Here is a 25,065-nt window from a genome sequence, read left to right as displayed (position 1 = left end):
CAAACCTGCCACAGCAAGTGAGCTACAGCAGAAGCATCACTGGTTGTAACTTTGGGGGCAAATAAAGCTCAAAAAGGAAAGAGAGGATTTGTCCTCTCCTGCAAAAGGTTCTGTTGGCTCAACTAAAGCAGCTCCCCGTTCTCCTCATTGCTTTAAGATGTTCTTCTGACCCCCATAACCCCACTGTAATTATCTTCTTGGTGTTGGTTTCTGTTTCTTCATCTCCCCAAAGGTTATTATTGTCTCTCTGTGGCCAGATGAAAACCAGATGGGGAGGATAAAGGGGAGAGATGAAGATTTGGGTGAATACCTGATTTCTGCTGTGCCTGGTGGGTATGGGCAAGCGTGATCAAAATTAAAGCATTAAATTACTCTCTAAAGCCTAACAGAAATTGTTCTTTTGGTTTCACTGTTGTGCCAAGGGAGTGGGGATCATGATCCTTCCAAATAATCCTTCCAAGGGGCCAGAGGTTTATTTCATCTAAATTTCCCTGCTCTACAAACCAGCCCACAAATTTCCCAGCACAAATCTACAGAGGGTCTTTTAATCTCTGATCATTCATCAAGAAAAGGCTGCAGAGGCCAATGGGGGGAAGATTCTCCTGCTCACTGAAGAAACACAAAATCAGAGCACTCTCTAAAACAAACCAAGCTCACCTTTTCCCTGGTATCTCCTGCAGCTTCTTGGTTTTTCTGATAATTCTAGGAGATGAAGTACTGAACCACAGTCCTTACAAATGGGACAATTCATGTCATATATTTATATTATTGAAGTGTTTCATCTTAATCCTTATTGCAGTCTGGGATGCACTGAAGAAACACAAAATAAAAGCACTCCATAAAACAAACCAAGATCATATTTTCCCTGATATCTCCTGCAGCTTCTTGTTTTTCCTGTTAATTCTTGAAGATGAAGTACTGAACCACAGTCCTTACACATGGAGTAATTCATGCCATATATTTATATTATTGAACTGTTTCATCCTAATCCTTATTGCAGTCTGGGATGCTCTGTGCTTTCCCTGTTTTTTGGAGCCCTGGGACCCAGCATTGTGCAATCCCCCACTGCTGCAGCTCTGCCAGCTGTAGTGGAAAAGTTTGAGCAAGAAAAAAAAACCTCCTTGGCCGGACACCAACCACACTCCTCAAAATCAATGTCAGGGCTTTGTGAGGCTCAGATTTCAGGGCCAGCAAGAGCTGCTGTGGCCCAGATTTGCAGCAGGCTGCTGTGGTGGTGGTGGTGACAAGGGTCTGAGGATGAGGGAAGAGATGGGGATCTGACTAAATGTCACAGAAGGTTGATTGTCGCAGACATCTTTTATGGAAAATCCTTTCTTTAGGATTTTTCCTCCTGAGAAGCTGGGAGGCCTCAGGAACAAAATGCAAGCAATGGTTATCTGCTGCTGTGGGATGCAACAGGTGCATCTGGGATTGGTCTCATGTGGTTGTTTTTAATTAATGGCCAATCACAGGGAGCTGGCTCAGACAGAGACTCCGAGCCACAAACCTTTGTTATCATTCTTTCTTTTTCTATTCTTAGCTTAGCCAGCCTTCTGATGAAATCTTTTCTTCTTTTCTTTTAGTATAGTTTTCATGTAATATATATCATAAAATAATAAATCAAACCTTCTGAAACATGGAGTCAGATCCTCATCTCTTCCCTCAACCTGAGACCCCTGTGAACAGCATCACAGCTGATTTATTATTTTATGATATATATTACATGAAAACTATACTAAAAGAATAGAATAAAGGATTTCATCAGAAGGCTGGCTAAGAATAGAAAAAGAAGGAATGATAACAAAGGTTTGTGTCTCGGACAGAGAGTCTGAGCCAGCTGACTGTGATTGGCCATTAATTAGAAACAACCACATGAGACCAATCCCAGATGCACCTGTTGCATCCCACAGCAGCAGCCCAGGTGGTTTTTAGTGTTAATGAGAGGTACAATCAGTACAGCAGAAATTAGAGATTCACAGGTGGGCAATGGGGCCTTTGTAAGCCCTGAGTGAGCAGGGATTGTTGTGTGACCCAAAACTCACAGCCTGGTGCCCGAGGTCTCTCCTGGACAAGGGGAGGAGGAGGAGGAGGAGCAGGTGTTACCTTCATCCCCTGCTCAGCTGCACTGATGGCTTCCCAGTCTGGAATTGGAGACAAATTGGAGATAAATTGGAGACAAAGACTTGCCAGCCTTCATCCAGAAAAGGAATTTCCCAATGGCAGCTTCCCACAGTGCCGGAAAAACCTGGGTAGAGAAGAGACAAACAGGTCTGTGATCCCTTGCTTGGTGCAAAACGTGACTCAAAAAGAAGCTGGCAGCATCACCCAGAGTGACAACAATTCTGCTTGCAAGGCCCAGGAAAAATCCCAGGATAAAGTGAGGGTGAAATGTGGAGGAAAAGGACAGGGGGAAAAGGGGAAAAATTGACAGGCCTGGCTAAATCTGCACTTCAGTTTAGATGGTTTTGTACTTTTACAATTAATTTCTGATGAAATTATAATTAAAATTGTACTGTGGTTGTGGTTTTCTTTTTTCTTTCCAAACAGTTCCATTGAATTTTAAACTAGGCTAAGAAACAGTGCTACCAAACAGAATTTACTCATCCTTTTTAGGGTATTTTAAAAATACTGGCTGTTCAAATGGTGATAAAAACTGTCAAGTAAATGCAGGGCATTTATTTGCTGGCAGGAAATACAGAAGTAAGGCAGAGGCAAAGCAAAAGTCACCAAAATATGTGAGTACAAGGTGTGTGGGTCTCCTTTTCCAGACTCCAGCACTGTCCTGCTGGCTGCACATCCCATCCCATCCCATCCCAGGGTGGATTTTGCCCCTCACTGACACAACTGCTTGGACATTTGGACCATCAGGGCAAGCAAAGCTGATCTCTGAGGAGCTGCTCCTCATTCCAGCACACCATGTTCTGCACCACATTCCAAGTCTCCTCTGCTCCATTTTATCACTGAGGTCTTGGCTGCATTCTTCTGCTTTTTTTTTTTTTCCCTTTTTTTTTTTTTTTTTGTCCCTTTGCCTATTTCTTCTTTTATTTATTTTATTTTTTTTTTTCCAGCAAGCTTTTCTCTAGCAATCTGCTGGAATGAGCAGCCAGCCTGTGTCAGCTGGGACGGAGCTGAGATTTACAAGAGCTGAATGCTCAGACAGTGGTTCAGGGTGGAAACTCTAACCCAGAAGACCCTGCTGGGTGATTTTACACAGATTTACTCTCTGTCTGATCTCTAGGAACCTCTGCATGCAAACCTTGTGGATGTGCTCAGCTGGAGAAGAGTTTGGGCTCAGCCCTTTGCCACCACTGACCAAGCCCAGTGCCTCAGTTTCCCTGCAAGGCTGGATTTTGTGGGTTCAGGACTGCCCACTGTCACAGAAATCCTTTCTTTAGGATTTTTCCTCCTGAGAAGCTGTGAGGCCTCAGGACAAAATGTAAACATTGATTATCTGCTGCTGTGGAATGCAACAGGTGCATCTGGGATTGGTCTCATGTGGTTGTTTCTAATTAATGGCCAATCCCAGTCAGCTGGCTCGGACTCTCTGAGAGTCACAAGGTTTTATTCTCATTCCATTCTCTTGCTTTTCCTTTCTCGCCTTCTGATGAAATCCTTTCTCCTATTCTTTTAGTATAGTTTTAGTATATAAATATAATATCATATCATATCAATCATAATATATATATCATAATATAATACATATAATAATATAATATATATCATAATATAATACATATAATAATATAATATATATCATAATATAATATATATCATAATTCTCATCTCTTCCCTGCTCAGCTTCTCAGGAGAAAAATAATCCTAAGGAAAGGATTTTTCAGAAAATGTGTCTGTGACACTCACAGAGCACAGCTTTGCAGCCCAGGGGCTGGAGCACCCAGGCCAAAAGGAAAAAATCACCTGGGGTAGATCTGAACTCCTACAGGCACTAGCAGCTCTGCAAGCACAGGAGCTGGAGCTGTTTATCACCAGGAAGAAGTGAAGTGAGCTGTGAAGCCAAACTCCTGTGGCTCTGACAGAAATCTCAGGATATTCCCCTTCCAGGACCCGACACAATGGCCCTGTCTGGCCAGACACGGAGCCTTTGAGGGATGGAGCTCCAGCTCTGTCTGGGCAAAGAGTCAAATTCCACAAAGCTCCATCCAAGCCTCACACCTGATGGCCCTTTGAGCCAGCCCAGACAATGGTCTGGAGTTTGTGCTCTGCTCCTTCCACCCTGTCCAGCTGCCAGCCTGCCTGCCTTCTCTCTGAGGAGAAAATGCCAGCAGATCCTTCCAAAAAGAAAAGGAATCCTGGGGGGAAAAACAGGTTTTAGGCAATCTTAGACTGGTGAGGAGGTGTGAGACCCTGAGGCTGACAGGATCCTCCAAGCCCCAGCTGGAAGAAGTCCAGGGTCAGTGAGGGCTCTAATGAGGCTCTGGTGGGACCAGCTCTGATTGAAACAGGGATTTTACACCCATGGAATCTTCTAAATCCGTGGAATCACAGAATGCTTTGGGCTGGAAGGAGATCACATAGATCCAACCTCCTTCCATGGGCAGAGACACCTTCCATGAGAAGGAATTTCATCACGACCTCATTGAGCCAAGCTTTGAAAATCTCCAAAAAAGGGGATTTCACAGCTTTGTTCCAGCATTTGAGCACAGCTGAGGGGCTCCTCTCTTTGCTGACCCCTGCATCCTCATTCCTGCAGGTTCTTAGACAGCTCCATTCCATAGAAACATTAGCACTGGCCACTATTCCTAGAGGGACAGAATCAACTGAAATTTGAAATGAAGCCTTTGTTGATGGGCTCAGAATATCCAGAAGTCAGGAATGTGCTGTTTTTGTCATGGTGACTCTTTTCACGCTGATTCATTCTCCAATATTATTGCAGTGTCAGGGCTCCTGTCTCAAGGCAGAAATCCTGAAAATCACCAGAGCTGAAACTGCATTGGACACAGACCTGGCCACTCAAAATGAAAGGAACAATTTCCCTGGTGTCCCATTAACCTCAGAAATACAATAGAAAAACTGAAGTCACAATTCAGGAAAAAAAATATTAAATAAAATCAGCACCTAAATTGCTCCTGATGAACCTGCTCTTGTAAACCATGCTTTGAGCAGAGATTATCTCCAACCTCAAATACCCTCTGTGATTTTCAATAATTTCAATAACTTCAAATAATATCTGTATCAAAATGTGCATTTATGTGCATTCCTGAAATGTAGCATTAGTGGGGAACTTGTTGATTAAAATGGAGTAAAACTGAGAAATTTTTCAATTATACTTGATGCAACTCCAGGCCTGGTGCAGAGATTAATTTATTTTTTTATGGATTTCTCTGCATGAGCTCCTTGAATCCTCTGTTTACCAGTGGGGCTGTAATACTCATACTTGTTTTCATCCTATCAAAACCACACACCTTCTTTATTTAATTTATTGCACCAATTGCTGGAATTGCGCAACTCCTGGGGATTCTTTCTAAAGCCTTCAGACAGATGACATCCAACAGGAAAAAATAAAAAAGGTAAAGGAAAAACACCCTTCTCAGAGAGGAAGAAGCTGAAATTTTGTACACCTGCCTTCCAATTTTTGGCAACAGCAAAACCCCAAATTTGCATATTCTAGCAGCATAATTTTGACAGAAATTTGGAATAAGCATCCTTGGTGTTCTGACACTGAGTTTGAAGAGGAGAATATTGCCTGTTAAAAGAAGATGAGATGGATAAAATCTTAAAACTTAGACATGGGGAGGGATGGAGGCTGAGGGAAAGGGAACGTGGATGTGGAGAAGGATTGGAAAAGGGAGAGGGAACAAGAGAAACCACCAGGGAGGGAAAAGGGAGAAGGAAAGGGAAGGATTGGAAAAGGGAGAGAGAACCAGAGAGACCAGGGAGGGGAAAGGGAGAAGGGAAGGATTGGAAAAGGGAGAAGGAACCAGGGGGGGAATTGAGGTGGTCTGGGCCTGGATGCACACACAGCCCTGGTGGAGCTAAAGGACATCACCTGCCCCACCTTCTCCCACATCCATTTCAGTAAATTTAGGCCAAAAAATGCCAAAATTCCAGAGCACAGCCCTTGTGCAGCTCAGCTCATGCGGAGGACAGTTTGCTTGGAGAGCACACAGGGAGGAGATGACTCACAAAGGGCTCCTCACCCTTCTGACAGCTGAGAGAGGGAGCACGAGGCACCAGCCTGTCCCTGAGGATAATCCAGCCCCAGAACTGGGACGAGGAACTGGGAATAACACAGACAGGCTCTTCCTGGGGACAAAAGCCAGAATATGCTGATTTATGGCAACAGGAGGAGGGATTTATTTTTATTATCCGAGCCAACCTGAATCACAGCAGAGGCAAGAGATCAAAAATGAAGACCAGGTCCACGTCCTTTCTTGGTTTAATTGCAGTCACTCCAAGAGGATTTTGTTTGAACAAGGGTTCCTGATGTTATGTCTGCACTGAAAAGGAAAAAAAAAAAAAAATGTTTCCGTTTCAGTTTGGTCAAGCCCCATGAGCTAACCTGGGCTAAAACAGAGGTGACCAGAGTGCAGGAGCAGGAGAGGGATGGAGTGGGCCAGATCAAAGGTGCTCAGGGAGGAACACCCAAGTGTTGCAGACATTTCTCCACAGAAATCCTTTCTTTCGGATTTCTGTGTCTTTGGAAGGCCAGAGACCTCCGAAGACAAGGTAAACAATTATTATCAGCTGCTGGGGAATGCAACAGGGGCACCTATTTTGATTGGTGATTGGTTCATGTTTTATGTTTATAATTAAGGGCCAATCACCAGTGCAAGCCAGGGGACTGAGTCCTTGGCCACAGCTTTGTTGTGGATTCTTTTTCTATCCTCTTCCTAGCTAGCCTAGCTGCTCTGCAAAACCTCTCTCTATATTCTTGTTAGTATAACTATAATGTATTATATCATATATTAATAAATCAAGCCTTCTGATTCAAGAAACAAGATTCACCGTCTCTCTCTCACCAGCCGCGCCCACTCAGGCGCGGTAATACCCAAGCACAGGAAGCTGTGAGTAATCCCCACACCATGCCCAGCCTCAGGAACCCACAGCTTCGGGGAGCTTGGGAGTCCCAGGCCCCAGGCTGGAGATGTTTGTGAACCTCCAACCCCTCATACAACAGCAGAGCCCCCTCAGTACCCGACAGGAATGAGCTCCTGGTTGGAGAACGTGGCACAAATCCCTGCTCCTCATGTGGCTCAGGCCTGCTGTGTGGGCACCCCAGATCCTGCAGGTCACAGCAACAGCCCTGAGGTGAGCTGGGGTCAGCTTGGGGTTCAGTTGAAATTGCTGGATTTAGTCAGAGCCTCTGTTGGTTTTCATTCTTTCTCTTTATCCTTATTTTCATTGGAGATAATTAATATGAATTGGTTAGCTGGCACTAAAAACATATTTTCTTCTTTCTGCCCTAAATTAAAACAGAATCAGGAGGTAGGCATGAACTAGGCTGAGGGTCCAAACACACTCCAGGCTTAAGGAAAGCCCAAGTTCCAACCTAAATTTTGTGCTTGAAATCAAGGAAAAAAACATTTCAGTTTGGTGAGGAGAGTTTCTTAGCCTACAGAACAGTATTCTATCCCATTTTATTTTATCTGAGCATACCTGACTGCAACAAGGATGAGTGATTGTTTTTCCCAACGCTCCAATGCCAGTAGTACACATCCCTTCATTTTTCTTCATTTTTCCTGAAGATTTTTGGCAAATCATTTCCACCTCTGGCTCCTCACATCCTATTTTGTATAGGAAGGCTCAGGACATGCCTGGGGTCACCCTCCAGGTTACTGATTAGGAAATAGTAGGGTTTGTCAACAGCTGGCCACGACAAACTTTTAAATATAAATACAGATGGTTTTATTTAAAAGGTAAAAGGTCCAAATTCAACTCAAGGATGAAGCCTGTTTTCTTTCCAATCTCATTTTTTCCCCTGGATGTTTGGTACGCTGTGTTCTGTTGCTGTGAAGTGTAATCACATTTATATAATAAAACATAATTAAGAGAGGGAAGCATAAATTGGGAGTTCTTTCATTTTGTGACTTGTTCAAGAAAATTCTAGCCCAAACTGAGTAGAATTTGTATATGTCAAGTATTTCTGAGAGCTTATTCCCATGGAAAGAGGGAACACAAGGCTCAGTGAAGTACAATAAAGAGGATAACTTCTCTAACTTGTACATCTGTGGACTAGAAAATGAATTCCCTTCATCCAGAGTTTGGCTCTGAAGTCTGCAGCAGAAGCTCTGATCCTGTTTAATTGTGCTGCACCTCAAGTGCAGATCCCATTGTAACAATTCCTGCCCAGGTAAAGATTTCTACCCCAGAAAATATAATTCAAAACCTCTACAATCCACGCCCATGACTTTTCTCTGCATAAAAGTTCCCAGACCAGCAGCAGGGTGCTGAATCACCAAAGAAAATTGCACAATAAATTCAGCATAACAAGAACAAACTCTCCATCAAACCCCTCCATAATCCACGAGGACAACCCAGCATTTGGCTCTCAATAAACCCTGTGATCAGGCACCTGAATTCAAGAAATCACCAACCTGAAATCCCTTTCAGTGACCTTTGGATGCTCCTTTATAAATACCATCTCATGCACTCTTCGTGCCCCAGGGCTGATAACCCAATGAACCCATGGATGGGTTTATTTATCTTGTCATTTATTTATTTATCTTGTAATTTCTTCCTGTTTTGCTGAGGTTTCTCATCTCCCTGTCCCTGAAAAGAAGCAAAGGGATTCACTGGCTCTGTGGAGTGTGATCACATTCATATAATAAAACATAATTAGGAAAAGGAAGCATAAATTGAGACTTCTTTCATTTTGTGACTTATCCAAGAAATTTCTAGCCCAAACTGAGTAGAATTCATATTTGTCAAACATTTCTGAGAGCTGATTCCCATGATAAGAGGAACACTGTGCTGAGCACAGCAAAGACAGGATTTTTGGGAAAAGGGACAGGGGGAGAGGCACAGAATCAGCATTGGGAGGGCAATCCCCATAAAACATTGTTTTTATCAAGAAGGGGGGGGAAAATCTGGCATCTGGATAATGCTCCTAGCAGGGCACCAGCAAGCCTGGAGCAGAGACAAAGCTTTGGAGATTTAAATCCTGGGAATCTGACTGTGACTGCGCTTGGTGCCCAGAGCAGTAACAGGGGTGGGACAAAACCCCTTTAATGTGAATGTGGAGCTAATTAAAACATCCTGCTCTGCTTTATCAGAGTCAAGGAGAGAACTTGCAAAAGGCTGAGCTGGTGTTGCCCTAGGAAGGGATTTACAGGACAGGGTTAAATTCCAGATATTCCTGGAAAACTGCTGAAATAAAAATCATCAATTTGCACCCAGAAGAGCAGAGGATTGTATGTAGAAAGGGGAAATCAATTGTGAGGGGCTGGAAACAGGGGCTGGAGGGAATGTGAAATGGGAAAGGTGGTGGGAATAAACTCAAAGAAACAACTGGGAAAAAAAAAAAACCAAACCAATGTTGGAAAACACAGTGGAGGAACAAGAATTTTTTTTTTTTGGTGTAACCTAGAAAAGCAGCAGCAGGAGATGGGAAATTGTGTTCACAGTTAAACACATAAAGATCATTATCAAGGCAAAGGCAGCCAGCAGCTCTCCAGGAATGCTCCAAGGAGCACATGAGGCCTTTGGCTTTATTTGCAACAAATACCTTGAACATATCCTCAGATTTAAGCACTCCATTAACTTGTTATTTGTTAGGATTTCTTCTTCCCTCCTTGGCATGAAAACATCCTGAAGGCAGCAGAAAAAAAATTATATTTATATTTATATAATTTATATATAATTCTATTATATATAATTTATATTAAAATATATAATATATTATATATAATATTATATTTTATATATATTAAAATGTATAAATTAAACACATGCAGCATAAATAAATAAATATATATATATATATATATATATATATATATATATATATATTAACAACACATCTTAGTCATAGAAACCCTGGGAAAACCTCAATTTGGCACACAAACATGGTTGATTCTGCCATGGGGACTCTGTTTTCAGTGCAGTTTTTGCACTAAGCCCAAAAAAGTGACACCTGAACTCCTGGGAGCAGCAGGAGCAGGGAGTCACACCTTGGGTTTTTCTACCATCAAATGCAAGGCAGAACACGAGGCCCAAATGCACCAAGCAGCATCAAACTGTACTTCACAATCAGATTTCTTAAAATTAAAATATGGGTCTAATTTCCCTTAAGGCAATTAGAAGAAAAGAGGGAGGACCCAGCACCATTTACTTCAAGAGGTGCCCACTTTTCCTTTTCCTTATTTTCACTTTTCCTTCTCCGGGTGCTGCCCCTGAGCACCACAGTGGCATTAGGGTGGCATTTTCACCCTCAATAACTGAATGGCAGCAAAATAAATCACTGAGGCACGAACTGAAATCCCCCACAAAGCCCCACCAGTGACCTCAACATCCTCCAGTGCATCCTTTGTGCAAAAAGGCACAAATCTCACCCAAAACCGCTCATTTTTTTTCATGTCTCCTGCTCTGCTTGAGCTTTATGTGAGCAAAATTCCTGCAGCACCTGCACTCCTGCAGTGCCAGGCAAACCTGGGGGGGCATTCCAAGCTCTGCTGCCCTAAATAGGCTGAAAATAATCGAGTTTTTACTCTGTGAGGTGGAACCATGCAATGTTTCCTGGAGCAACCCATCCCATTCCACCCAGGTTCTGGAACAGCTGGCAGGGGCTGCAGCGAGGAAATGGCACTGGAGATTTAGGAGGTTGTAGGAAATATTCCTGACGTTTTAAACTCCATGTGCAGCTGCTGCATGGAAGGCAAAACAGGGTGTCAGCTACACTGGTAGAGGAATGTCCTCTAATTGAAAAGATTTGGTTTTTGTTGTGTGAGGAAATGAGAAAATCTAGAGCAGGGCACAGTTTGGTCCAGCAATGATATGGGAAATAAATGATATCAGTTCTCCAGGGTTAAAACAGAGAAACATTCAGGACAATGGGCTTGTTCTCATTTATTCTCACAGCCTGTGGTGGATGGAGCAGCTCTCACCTTCAGGACAATGATGTTTAGTGTGTGTTTGCTCTGTTCAGCTGGGAAAAAGACTTTGAAGCAAGTTCCTCAGTCAGCAAAGCTCTCAGCCCCACCAGAGGCAGCTCTGCACCAGCCCCTCTGCTCTCACTGCCACCATAAACATCAAAAAAACACCAAAAAAAAACCTAAAACAAAAGCAAGAAGCTGCCTCAGTGTAAGATAACTCTCAGGGTCACCTCTGGTGATGTGACCTCAGACAACTCTTGTGACAGTGTTCACAAGGATGAGGGAAAAGACAAGGATCTGACTCCACGTTACAGAAGGCTTGATCTATTATTTTGTTATATATATTATATTAAAACTATACTAAAATAATAGAATAAAGGATTTCATCAGAAGGCTGGCTAAGAATAGAAAAAGAAGGAATGATAACAAAGGTTTGTGGCTCGAACAGAGAGTCTGAGCCAGCTGACTGTGGTTGGCCATTAATTAGAAACAACCACATGAGACCAATCCCAGATGCACCTGTTGCATCCCACAGCAGCAGATAATCAATGTTTGCATTTTGTTCCTGAGGCCTCACAGCTTCTCAGGAGGAAAAATCCTAAGGAAAGGATTTTTCAGAAAATATCATGGCTACCAACTCTGGTTTTTACACAGGGAACTGCATCCTAAAGAGCTCTGGAGCAGCAGAGCCCTCCCAGCCCAGGCTCCATCCTGAGGGACATTTCACACTTTGCCACTTAAATATTTTGCAGACAGGTAACCCAAATATTTTGAAAATGAAAGAGAGAAAAGGGACAAAGCTGCCACTCAATCAAGCTAATGATGCAAAGCTGATTAATGAAGGAGGTGAGTGCTGCACTGCAGGGAGGTCAGGGCCAGAGGGATTTTGTTGATATACCTTCAGAAATAGGTGGAGAAGCAAGAACAGATGTGCTCCCATGGCAAACACAGCTCTGGGGAGAGGTGGAGCTCAGCTGGGTCAGCCACACACGGTGATTTCTCCACCAGGGCCTGAAAAACAGGCATAAAGACACAAAACTAAACCACACTTCTCTAATAAGGGCAGGACAGCTATTGGGTTTGGAGAGTGAGAAAGAGCAGCAGTGTTTGTGGAAGTTTAATGCTGTTTTGCAAAGTTTGCTTTCTCAAATGAGAAAGAAACAGCCAAAAATATTATGATTTCTGCAGAAAACCAAGTTGGAATAGGCCAAATAACATGACAATCTCCACTTGGCAGGGAGCTTATCACTCACCTGGAGATATCAAATGCCACTTTTCAGAGGGGATGACAGGACCTGCAGGGATTTGTGGGGTCCCTCCAAACCCTCTGTGTGCTCCTCACACAGCCAAACCCACTCCATGACCTCAGGGGTGGCTGCCCTCAGCACCAGTTCAAATTGGGCTGGCCTCGTTGTCCCTCCCATAATTCAGAATTTCCTCTCCTCAGTTAAGGGCTGAGCTCCTTCTCTGGTCTCTGAGCCATCAACAGAAGGTTTGTGGGGTGCCCAGGGATGTTTGTTGTTCTGCAGGGATGCAGGGGCAGCCCAGATGCTCAGCAAAGACCTCTTGCTTCTCATAATGTACCCATGATCTGATGGATCCCCATGGGGAAAATGAAAACAAACCTCAAACCCAGAGGTTTACACAGAGACACAGGGTTTTCTCAAAGCATCGGCAGATTGTATTTTTTTTTTAATTTTTACTCATTCTGAATTTCATATGTCATCTCCTGGAGAGTACTTTCCACATGGTCACAGTAGCAGAGGTCTCACAAAAGCAGTTTGTGTTTTCTAACACCATCAAGAGAACAGCAAAGAGAAAATGATCTGTCTGGGATATTTGAAAGCATTCCTTTTGCTCTGCTTTGCAAAGGAGCAGGCCAGATTTCTGCCACAGAAAAATTCTGCAAAGGGGAGAGATTTGAAGGAAACTTGAAACTGGCAGAAAAGAGAAGGAAAATAAATTAGGGAGATTTATTTTAGCCTATGATTTCATTTCTGGAGTCTTATATTTGAGCATTATCTGACTATAGACACAGGTTGTTTTTGCTAAAGAGTGGAGCTGTTTATCTTTTCTGCCCTCCATGCCATGATGTTTCTGGCCAGAAATGGGTTATGTATCAAATTCACACCTTTCTGCTCATTTCTTAATAAAAATCAGCTAATTGCATCACCCTTGCTCCCTGCCAAGTGGAGATTGTCATTTTACTTGGCCTATTCCAACTTGGTTTTTTGTAGAAATCATAATATTTTTGGCTGTTTCTTTCTCATTTGAGAAAGCAAACTTTGCGAAAAAGCATCAAACTTCCACAAACAATTTTCAACTGATTTGGATCTGGCAGGTGCTGCCTCCAGACCAGGACACTTCCCCTGAGCCAGTGCAATCATCACTCAGTGTTTGCCCAAGAAAAAGCATAAGTTTAAATTTTGTATAAGTCTCTTCAACTTGTATTACCTTCAGTATAGGTCTTCAATATTTGGATTAAGGAGTTGAGTGAAGTAAATGGAAATATTTGCTGGTTCAGGGGGTCTCACCTGCAGCTCCACCATCTGAATTGGGACAATGCTGTAGGGCAGTGGCACAGACATCTCTTCATGAAAAAATCTTTTTTTAGGATTTTTCCTCCTGAGAAGCTGTGAGGCCTCAGGAACAAAATGTAAACATTGATTATCTGCTGCTGTGGAATGCAACAGGTGCATCTGTGATTGGCCCATGTGGTTGTTTGTAATTAATGGCCAATCACAGTGACCTGGCTCAGACTCTCTGTCTGAGACAGAAGCTTTGTTATCATTCTTTCTGATTCTATTCTTAGCTTAGCCAGCCTTCTGATGAAACCTTTTCTTCTATTCTTTTAGTATAGTTTTAATGTAATATATATCATAAAATAATAAATCAGCCTTCTGAAACATGGAGTCAGATCCTCATCTCTTCCCTCATCCAAGAACCCCTGTGAACACCGTCACAGGGCAGATCACCCAAATTTGGGTAAAGGCTAGCAGGATGCTGATTCATCCTCCCTGTGTCCATCCCATGCTCACCTCAGCAGCAGCATCCCAGTGTCCAGGCCCTGCTCCTGGCCAGGATTCCTCCTGCAGAAAGATAGAGAGGAATAAGAGGAATGCAAACAGCACTCGGCATTTCCAGTGCTCCAGGAAATATCCACTTCTGGGACAAAGCCTTTTCTTTCTAGCTCAGACAGAGAGCTTGAAAACGATCTGCTGCTGGGAGCTCAGCCTGGTTTTCTAAGGAAACAACAAATCAAGCGCTGCGAAAGCAATGAAGGCTGGCACTGGGGTCATGTGGGTGTTTGGCTGCTCCTGTGTCCCACCCTCCTTCCCCCTGCTATTCCAGCTTGAGCTGCCTCCAACAATGTGACCCAGACTCTCTGCCCTGGTTGTTCTTCCAAATTGCATCCTGCCTGCAGATATCCTTCAGTTCAGCTGCAGAAGGGGGTGTGCAGAAGCTGAGTGTGGATTGAGAACCCCAAGATCCCTGAGCTCAGCATGGTCAGGGCAGCTCAGAGGGTCCCAGCCCAGCTCCCACCCTGCAGTGCTGTGCAAACCCAGGATACACAGGGAATATTTCTGTGTCTGCTCTGGGGTGCCCTGACCCCCAGGGCAGCACTGACTTTGACCCTCATTCATGGAGAAAGTTTCCTAAACTCCAGAGTAGACCAGAATCCACAAAAGTGTGAAATAGATTATAGAGAGTAGTGTAGGTGTGTGAGAAATTGAGGTTTTGGGATTTTTAGTATGTTGTGGATGGAAGCAAGATGGAGGGCACAGGGTGTCGTCCTGGGTTTCTTCTTCTTCTTCTTCTTCTTCTTCTTCTTCACTGGCTTTGACTCTCATTCATGGAGAAAGTTTCCTAAACTCCAGAACAGACCAGAATCCACAAAAGTGGAATCTATAATCTATATATTATAGAGAGTAGTGTAGGTGTATCACTTGGTGAGAAATTGAGGTTTTGGGATTTTTAGTGTGTTGTGGATGGAAGCAAGATGGAGGGCACAGGGTGTCATCCTGGTTTTCTTCTTCATGCTTCTTCTTCCTTCTTCTCCATGGGTTTGGGTGGCATTTTGTAATTGAGCAGAAAAGTCCCCATTGCAGCTCTGTGGGATCAGTTATTGGGTTAAAAGGGAAAATAATCCAGGTGTCAGTTCTTCATTGGATAGTTTAGACTTAAAAGACCTTGTGACAAGAGACTTGGCCATTTTGTGCCTTGCTAATGAAAAACTGCCCAACTCATGGTTGTGAGACTGCTTCACTGATAAGAAATAATATAAGAAATTAATATAAAATATATTTAATATAAAATATGACAAATAATAAACACCTGAGTCCAAACATTAACTATCATCTTAAGTGCCTTCAATCCAGACCCAGAGAAACCAACACAGTGCTAGGAAGCAGATTTGGCCCAGAATTCTAAAGCAAAGCAAAACCCTGTGCAGATGCCCAGAGTCAGGAAAAGCACAAATGGTTTGAGTTGGCCTGCTGAAATGTTGGCCATGTTGTTTAATTGTACCTCTGTACACCAGATTCCAAGAAGGAAGAATAAAAGCAGCTCTGTGCATTTTCTTGCTGAGGTCAGGTTCCTGTCTCCCCAGTCCTGTTTCTCATTCTCTAATCAAATCATTCCTCTTGATACAAACAGTTCCTAAAAGTCTGCTTGCCATAAAGTGCTTTAACCTTAGAATCTTATTTACTATGACCTTAACTGAAGGGTTTATTCAGCTTCATCTATAAAATGTTCTGTGCAATCAGTCGAGATCAGCAGCAAGGCCTGAGGCCAGAATCAGGCCAAGCCCAGCCACTCTCAAGGGCTTAAACTGGGCTGCAAAAATGCTCTGGATGTCCAGAACAGTACAGAACATTTAGAGAAAACCTCAGCAAGGCCAAAAAATCCTTTGTGAGGACATCAGGCCAACCTGGAACAGGCTGGGTCTGGGCCATCTCACTTTGGGACCCCATTTTTCAAGCTCTCCCATGGTGAAGTCAAGGAGAATCTCAGGTCTGGGAACTGGGAAAAGGGACTAAGTATCTGGCACACCCTCAGGAGTTCTCCAGGGGTAAAGCACAGCCTGGGAAAAAAAGAGATTTTTGTGGTCATTCCACAGTGTTGGGAGCAACAAAGGAGGAGAACTGAAATGCCAGGGCCTGGTCATTTGTTTCCAAGGAATAATCAGGAATAATCCAGGCACTGACTTGTGTCTGCGTACAACCCTTCCCTACACAGCTCAAGCTGTTGGTTTGTTACACAAGGCACTTCCTGCAGAATTAATAAGAAATAAATCAAGTGAAGCCTCTCCTGCAACTTTATGGGGTTGCTCTGTCTTTTTACAGATGCTAGGTTCCCACACTGAAAGATATTCTGCTCAGCATCATGAACAGCCATGCCTTTGGAGTCACAGCTTGGATTTCACATGGCTCTAAATAAAATCAAATTAAAAAAAAAAAACACCACCAACAAAACAAGAACAACAAAACAAAACAAAAAAATCACGTGCCCCCAACATGTTTTCTGGAAACATTTTGATTTTCAAATTATGTGTATTCTCTAAAATGAGAAAAATCCTTGACCAAGAAGAGCTGCTTGTTGAAAGCATTACTTGTTTCTTATTTCAAAGGGAAAATTGAAAACATTTATGAAGGGTGTAGTTATTTACCAGTCCAGAATGTTCTTATAAACAAAATAATACAAAACATATCCTCTTTGCTGTTTTGTTGTTTAATGTCTTCCAGTGTATCACAACGTGGAGAGCAGAACCGAGGAGAAAATAGAGTGTATTTCCAAAAAGCCTTGCAAAAAGGAAAAAAGGATAAAGGACAATGTGTTTCAGCTTTAAATGCACAAAAACATGAGACAGGTACCAACTTTCCATCAGAGCAGCTGAAGAAATTGTGCTATTTACCTGCAATTCCAGTTGGGCACATCAGGAAAAGTGAAGAAATCTGAAGGCCAAGAGAAAAGTTGAGTTCATCCAATGGACAAACGCATGTAGGAAATCCTTGAACTTCTTTAACAACCTCTGCACAGAAATTCAGCTTGAGAAAACAGCACCAAAGTTCACCATTAAACTGCTCTTTTTAAATATTGTCCCTCATTTCATTGACAGCTGTGATGCTCGTCATAACTGCTTTACTCACACCATTTTACCCACAGAGAGCATGAAAAATAATTCCACGTGCAGAGCCTCAAACACATCTTTGGCAGATGGGTTTGCAGCCCTGAAGGACGGGGAGGACATTTGTTCTGTGCCCTGGGGCTGGGGCAGGCTGTGACAGTGCTTGAGAGGCTGAAGTGGAGGAGCTGCTTTGTTTTAGAGACAGAACCAAAAGGCTTGCTGTCCTTTCACATCTGTACAACAGCTGGATTTGTCCTGTGCTCCATGCAGGCATTGGGTGAGATTTTTGTGCTCTGTAAAGGAAGAAAGGGCCCAGGAGCAGCCCTGGGAGGGAGGGGTGATGCTGTTGCTGCACACACCATGCCCCTCAGAGCAGTCAGAGAAATGCCATGGGAGGTTTATTTCTGTTTCCAGGCCCATGGGAGAGGGCAGCTCTGCCCAAATCCATGCATTTCTCCCAGCTGTAACAGGAAGCCTCCCTTAGCAATGTCACAATTCCCAGCTGGGACCTGCCAGCCCCTCCAGGAGCTTGGGCAGGGCTGGGGCTGTCCCAGATCAGCTGCCCCTGAATTTTGGGGTGGATTGAGCATGTTTGACTTTCCCATCTCTCTCTGTCGGTATCACCAGTGTGGGGCTTTGGTGGTGTGGAGCAGGTCCAGTGAGGTGGTGACAATTTGCACCCCCTCCTGATGGGGGTTTACTGTGCCTGAAAAACTGAGCATCCCATTCACAGACTGAAAAAGCCATTTGCATGAATAACCCAGCCTGAAAAAGCCATTTACATGGATTACCCAGCCTGTGCTCCCCTGCTGCAAACCCAGTTTGCTTTCATTAGGGGAAAATGAATTTCTGGGATAAAACTTCCCTCAAGATTCTCATTCATTTGGCTGAGAAGTTGAAGCAGGATTACAAATTGCATTTCCCAGATACCTGGGACCACATTCTCCATGGCATCAAAATAGATGAAAAGATTTACTAAAAGGCAGAGAAATTATGTCTGTAAGGACATCCTTCTAAAATCAGAAGTACAAATCCAAGATCCACAGAGCCCACTCCAAGATCTTTGGTTCCTACTGTCCAAATCCAGACCATGCAACATCAGAGGTCAGGATGACACAAGTACAGGGCAGGGTGGAGGGGTTTTCTGTAAAGAAAGAGCCACACAGAGTAACTGTGTGCACTTCACTGGGCACAGAAAAACTGTTCCAAGCACTATGTGACTTCATTTAGTATTTAGATTGTCCATGCTCTCATTTTCCCACAAGAGCACTAAAACTTTCCCTAGGAAAAGTCAACTCCCAACTTAAAATGCCACAAAATTCAGATGTCACAAGTTCATCTTTCCCACCAAAGAAAGGTTTGATCAGAAAATGGCCACACCTCAGACCAATATTGCCAAAGCAGGCACCAAAACCCTTCAAACACCCTGGGCATCCCTGCTCCAGGCCACCCAAAGAAATTCTTCAAGCTCTGCTGGCCATGGACAAAATCCCAGCTGCTTTCTCAGGGCAAATAATTCATGAAGGCAAGCACAGAAATATGTTTGTCTGCTCCATGATCAAAAGAGTGGCCTGAGTTAAGTTTTTGGAGAGGTTCCAGGGAATCTCATGTTCATGACAAAAATAGCCCTCAGATTGATGCAAGTGGACATTGTGCCAAAGAGGACAAGACAGGGCGAAGCAGAGTACAAGAGCAGCAAAATGAAATGTGGAACTGTTTTGTTTGCATCCTTTGATGGCCACTGATGGGAAATTTTAGCTGGCAATCATCCACAGGAGGACCTGCAGAGCCCAGCGTGGTGGTTTGGGTGAATTGAAAGCAGTTGCATTTCTGAGCAGGCAACAGTGATGTCTCTCTTTCCCAAAGCCATGAGTCAGGCTGTGCACAGGGATCCAACACGAGCAAAAAGCACAAAATGAGGGAAAATCCAACACGTGGCTGCATTTCCTGTGGCTCAGGACATAATTCCAGCTCCTTTTTTTTTCATTAAAGCTCCTGGTTGAGGTTGGTTTCTCTGGGTGGACAAGGATGTGAGCAGCTCCTGCTTTTATTGTGATGAGGCACAAGCCCTGGACATCCTGAATCAGCCAAATGGGGCTGCAAGCAATGCAACAACAACATCCCTGATGTTATTGGAAAGATGTCCCACAACCTTCTCTTCTTCCCAGCCCTCCTGTCCAGAACCCATAACTCACTGGCCTGGAGCAGCACTGTCCTGCTGACAGGCATTTCTTGGTGGCTGATTTCACCTCCTGTCACTCCATGAAGGCTTTCATGGCTGCTCTAGACACTCTCAAAAACTGCAGTAGCTCTGTTATGCTCCCTTGAGCTTTTCTTGCTTTTCTAATATATATTTTATGAAAAATGGCATCTCTTCTTGAAAATCCATTTTGTTCCCTCCTCTCTGTTATGTTCCCTCAAGCCTTTCTTGCTTTTCTAATATATACATTTTACAAAAACATGGTGTCTCTTCATGAAAATTCCTTTTGTTCCCTCCTGTCTTGTTAGCAGCTACCCAATACTGATAAATCTATTCTCAAGACCTGTCACAATAATAACTGTCCCACAGGTGTGAAGCAGAAGAGTGACTAAAGATCACCCCATCACTGTCACATCCTGTTCCCCAGAGCCCAGAGAAGGAAATGTCCTTCTCTCTTTAGCTGTGCATCACAGGCCTTGGTTCTGGGTTTGGGATGGGAACTGCCTTTATTGGAAAGATGTCCCACAACCTTCTCTTCTTCCCAGCCCTCCTGTCCAGAACCCATAACTCACTGGCCTGGAGCAGCACTGTCCTGCTGACAGGCATTTCTTGGTGGCTGATTTCACCTCCTGGCACTCCATGAAGGCTTTCATGGCTGCTCTAGACACACTCAAAAACTGCAGTAGCTCTGTTATGTTCCCTCGAGCCTTTCTTGCTTTTCTAATATATATATTTTACGAAAACATCTCTCCATGAAAGTTCATTTTGTTCCCTCCTGTCTTGTTAGCAGCTACCCAATACTGATAAATCCATTCCCATGTCCCTAAAGTACTAATGCCAAGACCTGTGTGTCCCACTGTCCCAGCAGGTGTGAGGCAGAAGAGTGACTAAAGATCACCCCATCACTGTCAAATCCTGTTCCCCAGAGCCCAGACTTACTTGGAAATGTCCTTCTCTTTTTTGCTGTGCATCACAGGCCTTGGTTCTGCATTTGGGATGGGCACTGCCTTTCCTGCCCTGCAAATCCTGCTGCTGCCATAAAACAAGTCCAGACGCCAAAAACTGGGCTGGCAGGGTGGGATGGGGCTGCAGGAGAAGGTGTGGCTCCATCCCATCACCTGCTGATTCAGCTGGCACCAATGAGGTTTAATGAAGGTGATTGTGCTCAGGAAGAGGTGCTGCTCTCCCTGAGGGCATGGTCTGTGTGAGACACTTCATCCAAATGTGACACTTCATCCAAATGTGACACTTCACCCAAATGTGGCACTCCCAGACTGTCAGAACTCAGCACATCCCTCTGGGTGTCCAGAGTTACCAAGGACCCCGTTGGGGGGCTCAGAGACCCTGGCACGCAGCACAGAACACCTGGGGATTTGATTTTGACCCCTTGGAGCAAGTTGCCAGCTTTGTATGAGGACCTGAAAGTCACACAGGTTTGAATAGTGTAATAATAAAATGATCACAGGGTGAAAACATAGATTTTAGGATTTTTGGTATGGGGGTTATGGGGATGAGATGGAGGAATTTGGATGTGTCCAGCCTTTCTTCTTGTTCTTCTTGTTCTTGTTCTTGTTGTTGTTTTTCTTCTTGTTGTTGTTTTTCTTCTTGTTTTTCTTCTTGTTGTTGTTTTTCTTCTTGTTTTTCTTCTTCTTCTTCTTCTTCTTCTTCTTCTTCTTCTTCTTCTTGTTTTTCTTCTTGTTTTTCTTCTTCTTCTTCTTCTTCTTCTTCTTCTTCTTCTTCTTCTTCTTCTTCTTCTTCTTCTTCTTCTTGTTTTTCTTCTTGTTTTTCTTCTTCTTCTTCTTCTTCTTCTTCTTGTTTTTCTTGTTTTTCTTCTTCTTCTTCTTCTTCTTCTTCTCCATTATCTGCAATGATGTTGGCACTTTGGGATTGGTTTAGAGTAGAAGTGCACTGTCTAACACAGGTGATGGGTGTTGGGAATTAAGTGTAAATATGTTATATGTAGTTTGTAGTATAAAAGGACAACACAGAGTGCCTGTGGCTGCCCTGCTGAGCAGATCTCGGCTGGGCAGAAAGAAAATTTTATAGATAAGAATTAATAAACGACCTCAAGACCGAAAAGTGAAGAGTCCTGACTCGTTCTTCGGTTGCGTGGCTGAAGCAGAGACATCCTGCACATCTCAGGGCAGCAATTATCAACAGCAACCCGAGACCAGACATTGCCCCACAGCCATTTCAGCAGAGGGCCTGGGGCAGAGCTCAGCAAAGCCAGGAGGAAAGGAGCATGGGGCAGTTTCAGTTCAGTGAGTGGCTGTGACCAAGCTGTGCATCACAACCTGAAAATCCCCACTTCCACAGGAGGAATTGCACAGCTCTGCTTCCAGCCTTTGGGCTTCCTGTGACACATTTGGCTATTTTTTCATTTCTGTGCAATATCCTTGAAGAAATCAGGAGGACCACTCATGGCCTTTAACTGGGAAATTGGTGGGCCAGCACTACAAGCCCTGTGGGTTCCCACAGCAGGCATTGCCACACCTTTTCTCAATGCCACAGGGGACAGCCAGAACCATGGTCTGATGAAATCCATCCTGCTTCTGCCATGCTGGAAATCATTCACCTCTAAAGACACCCTCTCAAAGGTCCCACCACTCCAGAAATTCTACATTGTCCTTCATGGCCGGTTTGGAGCTTCTGATTTGTGCAGACCTGGGAGCAGACCTGCAATGACCAGCTCAGGCCCTGGTTTATGAGATCCACAAATGAGATCCTGACAGGGTTTTCTGAGCCTTTCTTTCCAAAGGGGGGTCTGTGTTCTTGCACCCTTTGCAACACTCTCTTCCTGTGCTGTCAACAAGATGTTGAAATCTACAGTAATTCTCAGTACACTCATTAAAATGAGTCCGTGGTTCATTTTTGCTTCCTCTTCCAACAATTTTCTTGTCTCCCTCCTCTTCCAGGATAAACCTCCCACACCACCAGCATGAGGGGATTCCCTGGGCTCAGTCTGTGCCATCACTGTCCCCTGAGCCCTGCACAGCCTTTCCTGTCCCTCTCTGCCACCCGGGAAGGGAGGGGAAATGCAAAGAGGGGTGGCTGTACAAGTCCCAGGGGTCTCAGATCTGCCTTTAATTAAAGGCAGAGATCACAGAAGATAATGAGAAGGTACAGGAGAGCTCAGCTTAAAGCAGGGCTTTGATGAGAAACCCACATCTGCCAGAAGCACTGTGCCCAGAGGGCTGGTGGAAATGGGATTTCCCTCTGCTCTGCACACCCCCAGCTCTGGGAATGACCCCCTTGCTCATCCACCAACCCAGAGATGCTCCCATGGATGGGATGCAGCTCATGGAGACACAGAATCTCACCTCAGCACAGGGCTGGTTAAACTGGGCCTAAAAATGGAGCAGCTGCCAGGGACCATCCATTGTCAGTGACCAAGCACAAACCCAAGGGTGCTGTAAGAGCAGGAGTTGGGCTTTCATCCAGCCCTGTCATCCTGGCACTTCTCCAGGCTGCCTGTGCTGTCTGACCAGCTGAGTGAGCTGTTCCATTAATTTTCCCTGAGGAAAATCCACTGGGAAGCTGTTGATACGGAGAGGAAGAGACAAGGGCTGCGTTGTCTGCCCAGCCACCGAGCTGGAACGGTGCCCACAATTTCCAGAAAACCCAAATGTTAGCTCAGGAAAAGAGAGGCTGCTTGTGGCTGTCTTTTCCTAGTGAGAAAATTTCCTTTGCATTGCGTTTAGCTGGGAGGATGACATCCTCCAGCATCCCACAGAAGATGGCTTTCCTGGAAGAAGGCAGGGCCTGCAGTCAAACCCTTCCAGGTGCTTTCAGGGGAAATGTGTCCTCAGCATTTCTGGACAACTCCAGCACCATGTGAGACTCTGAATGGAGAAGATCTGCAGGACATGCACTCATGAGGTTAAAAGGAAAGGAAAACTGCTCCATGTGTCCTTGCTGGCCTCTCAGTGCCACCACAGCTCAGTCCCCACAGCCACAGGGTCCCTTTTCTCCTTCCAATGGATCAACCAAAAAGGCAAATGTGAAGAGGAGCATCCATTCCCCATTCCTAAAAAAGAACCTCCACCTGCACAGCCACGTGGGACCAAAACCTCTTACCTTTCAAGCTAATTAATGCACGTGCTAATTAATGAATCAACGGCTCAGAGCTAAAAGCTGTCACAGAGTCCTTCCAAAATTCGGGTTTGGCTTAAAGGAGCTGAGGAACTGGAAGCAAGAAGTAATTTGGGACCACCTAAGTGGCAGCAGGCTTGGCTGCTAAAACTAAGTAAACCAAACTACAACCCCCCAAAAAAGAAACTTTTCTAAGTTTATAATCTCCTTTAAAACAACAAAAAGTTTTATTGTTTAATATTGTTTAAATTTTATTATTTAATAAACAAGGTTTTTTCCACTTTTAATAAATAAAAAAACATTACTACCAAAATAAAAAACTACCAATAAAAATCCACCATATAAATACCCATATCTTCAAAAATAAAACCAAAATAACAAAACTACCAATAAAATCCACCATATAAATACCCATATCTTCAAAAATAAAACCAAAATAACAAAACTACCAATAAAAATCCACCATATAAACACCCATATCCTCAAAAATAAAACCAATTAAAAACACCAAAACACTAAACAAATAAACCAACAAAAATAAAAATATAAAAAATAAACCTAAATTCACGACACAAAAAAATTATTCCTAAATCAATAAACCCATAATACCTCAAATCATCAAAATAAAAATACCACCTATAAATAAACATAAAACCAAAAAAAATGTAATCATAAACAATATTTCACAAATTATCCCCAACTATAAAACATATACTACCATAAAACAAACCAAACAAATAAAACCCTATAGTGTGGTGGGCCATAGGATGGGCTGCAGATCCAGGACACAGCACTGTGGAATTACTGATGACGAAATTGGGTCTTTTATAATTGCAAAATAAAACACTTTTCTGTTGGGGAAGAAGAGGAAAATAAGTTTGAGGGGGTTCAAAGCATAAGGATCACCTCCCATCCTGACTTCCACTCATCCCCTGGATTTTGGGGAGTGGCTTTCATTCAAAGTGCACAGAAATCCCTCAGATTTCACAAAATAAGGTGTTGGGCTCCAGTTGGAGTCCTTGTCATGGCCTCCTGCTCGTCACTCCTCCTTTAGCTCCATCCCTCAAGAAAAGCCTTTCTCCTTTACAGTTCTGTCCGGAATTTGTTAGGCTTCTTCAGCTGACACTCCTTCTCAATTTCAACAAAAGAATTTGCCCCTCTCTTCACCCAGATAGCATCTCAGTCTCCACATGAGCCACCAAAAGCCAATGAAACACCATGGGAAAATAACAAAAAAAAACCCCAAACAAATTATAAAATTAATTAAAATTTTTCATTAATGCTTTTCAACTTCAACAAGCTTTTAAGAAGTTACACTTTCAAACATGAAAAGAAAATACTGAAATAACTGCACTTTCACTTTTTAAAAAGAGTGTATTTTAAAATTTTTTAAAATATATTTTGATCAACAAAACCACTTTTTACTTAAAACTGCCTGGCAACAAAAACAAGGATTGGCTTTCACTCCTTTTTGATCCTTAATGACACAGAAATGCTTTGGGGGTTTGGGTAGTTGCATAAATTTTACGTAATGTGGTTGGCTTGGGGTTGGTTTTTTCTTTCCTAAAGGTCAGTCAATCAAAAAAAACCAGCCC

The sequence above is a fragment of the Ammospiza caudacuta genome, chromosome 13 (assembly GCF_027887145.1).
Source record: "Ammospiza caudacuta isolate bAmmCau1 chromosome 13, bAmmCau1.pri, whole genome shotgun sequence".
Taxonomy (NCBI): domain Eukaryota; kingdom Metazoa; phylum Chordata; class Aves; order Passeriformes; family Passerellidae; genus Ammospiza; species Ammospiza caudacuta.
The sequence above is the reverse complement of the archived record's forward strand: the minus strand, read 5'-3'. Positions refer to the sequence as shown.